Source organism: Cervus elaphus, chromosome 29, assembly GCF_910594005.1.
Source record: "Cervus elaphus chromosome 29, mCerEla1.1, whole genome shotgun sequence".
In the NCBI taxonomy this organism is placed as follows: domain Eukaryota; kingdom Metazoa; phylum Chordata; class Mammalia; order Artiodactyla; family Cervidae; genus Cervus; species Cervus elaphus.
In genome coordinates, this window is record NC_057843.1 from 58,791,206 (window position 1) to 58,797,205 (window position 6,000).

General features: G+C 45.1%; 1 protein-coding gene across 5 annotated transcripts in view; it reads right to left on the reverse strand.

Moving 5' to 3' along the window:
• The window catches only part of ZBTB5 (zinc finger and BTB domain containing 5), a 33,311-nt gene extending 28,169 nt beyond the window's left edge, over window positions 1–5,142 (reverse strand). For 2 of the 5 annotated variants that reach the window (XM_043890824.1, XM_043890822.1), the window contains exon 1: window positions 3,533–4,530. The gene's annotated coding sequence lies outside the window, so the exon portion shown is untranslated. The other 3 variants (XM_043890819.1, XM_043890820.1, XM_043890821.1) reach the window with 3 other exon arrangements.
• Window positions 5,143–6,000: the final 858 nt, after the last annotated feature.

Below are 6,000 nucleotides of genomic sequence, written 5' to 3' on the forward strand. Positions count from 1 at the left end.
TGCCAACAAAGGTCCATCTAGTCAAGGTTATGGTTTTTCAGTACTCATGTATGGATGTGAGAGTTGGATTGTAAAGAAAGCTAAGTGCTGAAGAATTAATGCTTTTGAATTGCAGCACTGGAGAAGACTCTTGAGAGTCCCCTGGACTGCAAGGAGATCCAACCAGTCCATCCTAAAGGAAATCAGTACTGGGTGTTCACTGGAAGGACTGATGTTGCAGCTGAAACTCCAATACCTTGGCCACCTGATGCGGAGAAATGACTTATTTGAAAAGACTCTGATGCTGGGAAAGACTGAAGGTGGGAGGAGAAGGGGACGACAGAGGATGAGATGGTTGGATGGCATCACCGACCAAATGGACATGAGTTTGAGTAGACTCTGGGAGTTGGTGATGGACAGGGAGGTCTAGCGTGCTGCAGTTCATGGGGTCGCAAAGAGTTGAACGCAACTGAGCAACTGAACTGAACTGAATTGACTGTGAGCAAAGTCTAGGAATAAGGATTAGGAGATTGGAGGGATGAAGCTGAAAAGCAAGGTCAGAGTCAAGAATTGGAAGTTGAGTGAAAAGAAAGGTGTGTAAAATAACAGCTAAGGAGTGAAAATTAGAGTAAGGGTTCTGAAAGAGCTGGGAGCCTGGGCTGCTCTTCTTTTCCTCAAATCCTCCTTTACTGCCAATACTACACACTGCCAGCACCAAAGACCACAGTGCCAAGCCTTCACCACTGCCAACAGACCCTCGTCTGGAAGGTCAGCGGGATGCAAGACAAGCTTTTTCTTCTCCTTCCACTGCTCCTTGCCTCTGGCTCCTCCCAACCCTGCCCTCCAAGAGGCTGGTGCCAAACAAGAATCAGAGAGCATTAGCTTTGGGGGGAAGGGGGGCTGAGTGATAGAATGCATTCCTCGTGGCAGGAACACCTGCTAAAAGGGGAAGATCTTGATCTGCCTAAACCTGTCAGGGAGATGGTCAGCCAAGATGGTGGCCCACCAGCAGGATGTTGTCTGATAGACGGGCATGCCCAAGACAGGACAGAGTCTGATAGTATTGCACTTCAACTTCAAAATAATTTACAACAAACTTCGCTGCTTTATCCTGTTCAGAACTTTACACCTGCACTGTATTGTCCCAGAAATGTTCCTTTCTCAGATGCTACATTTTCCTAAAACTTACAATGACTAGCCAGCCAACTGATTATCCAGATAAAAGAACATCTATAGCCACTTAACACTCAAACGATGGTACAAACTTCACAAAGGTATGCAAATATCTATAGAAACCATTCATCAGTGGCTTCTTTTAGCTGCTTGTATATTTGAGACTATATTTTAACATTTTTAAGAAGTCTAAACATATTTTCTATTATTTAGAAAATGTTGCCTGACGCCCATTTGAGTTGCCCTTGCCACACACACCTTTTCAGCAATTTTTATAAACAGCCTTTATTGCCTTTTACCCCTGACAGATCAAGATACATATTTCTTAAGAAAAAAAACTAAACTTTTATCAAGAAGAAAGCCATTCTGAAGCACTAGAGACACTATTATTGATGGTGCCTTTTCAGGAAGAAGATGAAAAATGGATTTAATTCATTTCTTATACCAAGTTTACTTTCAAAGCAGTATATCCCTTCACTTCTGAATTATTTATCAAATCAAGAGTATTCAGCAAGCAACTGATACTTCACCTGCTGAGCTGCTTTTAACATTCTATTCAAAATAAAATACGTATGTTACTAAATGTGCTTAGATTTTTGTATTATCTGTGATTCTTCTCAAAACTGAACCCCAAACAGTGCGTTTTCTTCTCCCGTATTCCTTTCGCAGATCCTCTCTGCAGTAGAGATGAAAATGGAAGGACTACAAAATTGAAGGTCTTGCATTTTTAAAGAAAGACAGCTGAGTGGATTTTAAATTATAACTCACTAATTAAGATGTATTGAAAAATCAATTACACCAAATTAACAACATCTTGTACAGAAGAAAGGGGGAGCGATTCATCCTGATTATTTTAAACTTTTAAGCAGGAAATAAAGCATTTGTAAACTTTATCAAGTACACAAAGTAACAAAGCACCAAGCATAGTATCCAAAGAGCAGACCCAGCACTCAATCATCCTTTAAAATGTGTCTAAGAAACAATCAGTTTGCTAATTTCCATCTATATAAGGAAAAATATTACTTCCAATGGGATTCTTTTCAGTAACAAACTTTCTTCTAAGTGCTAAGGCAGATTTGGAAAATTAATTGGTTACAATTAACATGGAATTAATTGGATACAAAAGTCTTTTAATAGTACCATGTTTCATTAAATCTAGGAGGCCAGTGCTTATAAAGGGCAACACTATTTCATGTAACACTGGGGGGGAAAGCACTGCCAATTAAACTATGGCATAATGCTCACTTATGGCACCCCACCCCCACCCCCTGGGTCATCAATATTAAAATGTGAACAGAATGTGGTTTAGAATCAAGGAAATACTGGAACCTTAAACATATCATTCAGATATGTTAGAATATCACAAGGAAAATTATCTACAGATAAAATAATCTTAGATACTAAAACAGTAATCTATCTATATTACAATAAAATGTCAGTACTCTAACACAATTCCTAATCCATTTGAGCTGTCAGAAAGGTAACTCAAAGCTTTTAATAGATGTATAATTAGTCAAATGCAAGGCACCTCCTAAAATTGGAATCTGGAGATTAAAAGCTACTATTCAGTGATGGAAATGATGCAAACAACTGTAAGAGCAATAGTTAACTCAGAAACAGCTGGTCTTTTAGCCTGAGTTCACTTTATATTTAGACAAAAGGTGCCTTGTAGAGTTACATTCCATCCCACCTGCCACACTCATAAAATCTGGCTCTACTGGACAGCATCCATATTTGAGAAATGTTAAATACGGTTAAAAAAAAAAAAAAAGGAACTCATGTTCTTAAAAGTGACAGGAAAAGTATTTGTTTACAATAGATTTATATTTTAAAAAACAAAGCCTGAAGACTAACATGGAATCAATACCTTGGGCTTTTCTTTCCCCATTCCAAAGAGAATCTGAGGCAGATTCAAGATTCTGTACAGCACTAGAGCAAATTTTGTCATTTCTCACTGTACATAAGATATTTTTAAGTCTTGCCCATACTAAAGAACTCCAATTCAACATAATTCATGCTAAGTACTTTAAATACTAAGCATGCATTCTGTACCCAAGTATTTTTTTAACGACTTCAAGGTCTCGTGGTAGTCTTAAGACAAAGCCTCTTTTGAGAGCACTGACCCCCTAAGTTTAGCAAAACACCCCACTCTAAAATGCTTTTCTTCCAAATCTGATCACTTTCAGAATTTTGCTAGACACCTTAAATAGCCAGAATACAGCTTGCCAGTATCCCCAGCTAACCATGTTTTGACACAAATTTTAGGAGTGAAAAAGGAAAGCAAGAAAACATGTTGATTTCAGGACTCTAAAAGTCCTGGTTCGTTTTATTTAGCAAAACACAAGAGCCCAGAAGAAGCCCTCAACCAGTTAAGTCTTACCTGGCAGGTCACCAAGCCAACAGTGGTGGCAAAGCCAGTCTTCCCAAATTTCCTGGGATTTCCAGACCAGACTAAAGCAGTAGGAGGCGACCTTCCCTTGGTTTAGGGGCTTTTTTCTAAAATCCTCTCTCTCTCCTCTCTCCACCTGGTCTCTTTCTCTCTCTGCTAATCTTTTAGCTTACCACGCTCACCACGGAAATCACAAAAACAGAATGCAGTTTCTCCAGAAAACAATGAGACACCTAACCCACCTTCTTTAAATTAATCTAAATCACAACAGACAGTACAAGGATAACAAATCATCAGTGATGTCTAAGGCACAGCATTCTCTTCAATCTCTAAAGAAAGATCCCAATGTACGTAATATCTTCTACCTACTACAACTGAAAGGTATATGGACATATTTTGGACATATTTTTGCTTCAATTCTTGAAGGTGAGGGGTTTCTTACTTCCACTCATTAAAACTAACCAGAACTCAAGCATACTACTTAGTACTCAAGACTTTGCTGCGCCTTTACCTATATTTTTTCCTCCAAATTATTTAGAATTTGGGTCCTATTCAGAAATTAGCTTCCACAGTACCCTCCACGATGCCAGAAGGCAGACTGACTTAATGACAAAGGACTTTCTCTCGAAGGAATAAACCTAACCTTCGACCCCCCCCCCCCTTTAATTTACTGCCTAATGTTAGTCTCTAAGTAGTATAAATCTTTATGTCCTCCAAACGAGGGGAGGAGGAGGGCAAGGCTGTTCTTGCCACTGAATTCCCCACAGCTCCTAGCACGAAGCCTGGAAGCAGAGGCCGTCCAATAAATGCCTATAAACACTTTAGTCCTCTGATAAGTTGGGGCATTCCAAAACACTAACTCCACCCGTGCAGGGTCAGCCTCCGGTTCCCGATTCCAGACCGCCTTGGCCTTGCTCTGATGAAATGAAACCTCGTCGCTCAAACAGACCCAGGATGGGGGCAAGGGAGCCACCCTATCCCATCCCGCAGATCTATTCACCTCGCCAGGCTGTTGGTCGCAAGCCGGTCCCACCCGAGCCCAGTAACCAACGTCGCCCGCCGGCAGATGCAAGTGGGCAAGAACCCCCGCCCCACCCTGCGGACAGACAGTCTGGCGTCGGGACACCGGGGACGCCTGCGCAGAACACGCCTCCCACTAGCCTGGCCCCTCCGTTCCGAGGGTTAACAATACTCCCTCAGAAAGACAGACAGGGTGGGCGGGGGTGGGGTGTGGAGGGCAACCAGTACGCGTCTGCGCGCGTCTGGACGCCAGGACGAGACCCCGCTCGCGCCGCCCACCCAGCACCCCTAGAGATCAACCGTCTCCACGTGAGCGCGCCCACGCGCGCCACCACAGCTCGCGTTGACAGGGTCGCCTCACCTGAGCCGGGCTCCGCCCCCCTTCTTGAAGGAGGAGGCGGTGACCCTTCTCCGATCCCTCCCGACAGTGTCGGAGGAGGTGGAAACGTCCAGGCTGGCGCCTCCGTGATGGGATTCCTCCCTTTTCCGCCCACCCCGCCTCTAGTCCCTCAGCTCCTTCAGCCCGTTCGCCACCGCACTCTGAGAATGCCGCGGCGGCTGCCCACAGCAAACGGAAGTGACGCAACACGACTCGCTTACTCCGCGGCTTTCCTCCGCCTCTCCGCCCGAGCTGCAACCAATCAGAAGGGGAGAGGGCGGGGCAGCGGCAGAAGTGCAGCCAGTCGATGCTCCGAATCCGGAGGAATTTACTCTGGAACGCTGACCAATCCCGGGTCCCAGGAGCCTCGCTGTGTTTACTACAGACCGAATCCGTGAGCCCTGCGACCAATAACCGTTTGCCTTACAACACGTAGAACTGTTATCAAACGCCTTTTAAGGCGGTATTTATCACCAAGCGGCTCTAGGTTTGGACTACAGAAAAGCGACTGTGTGCCGAAGCCAATCGAGAACCGTTGTGGTGGAGGCCAGCAGGTTTTCCGCCGAATCCCACCAATCACAACCACTACTGCCTGAGATCTGAGCCAGGTGTGAGCGGAGCCCGCGAGGTAATGGGTCCCCCACCGCTGCCTGGACCCGAAGGATTCCTCCATCCTCACGGCGCCCGGCTCTCTCTTTGGTGATCCCGGGCTCCCTCTCTGCTGCGAATTCCCTTCGCGGGGCTCACACAGTCACCAGGTCCGAGGTTGAGATCCCATCTCGTAGATTTTGGAATAAAATAAGTTCCAAGAAACTGTTTAGGTTGAACTAAGCCAAAATCCAGGCTAAAGACGTTGAACTGAAAATGGGATGGATCCATCTGACCGCAGTTGAGTCCGACACAGTCCCACAGGCAATCCCGGTGGCGACGTCGCGAAGCGCTGGCGCCTAAGTAGTCTGGCACTTTGCGCCGCATTCCGTGTGTGTGTCGCTCAGTCGTGTCCAACTCCTTGCCACCCCATGGACTGTAGCCCGCTAGGCTCCTCTGTCCATGGGATTCT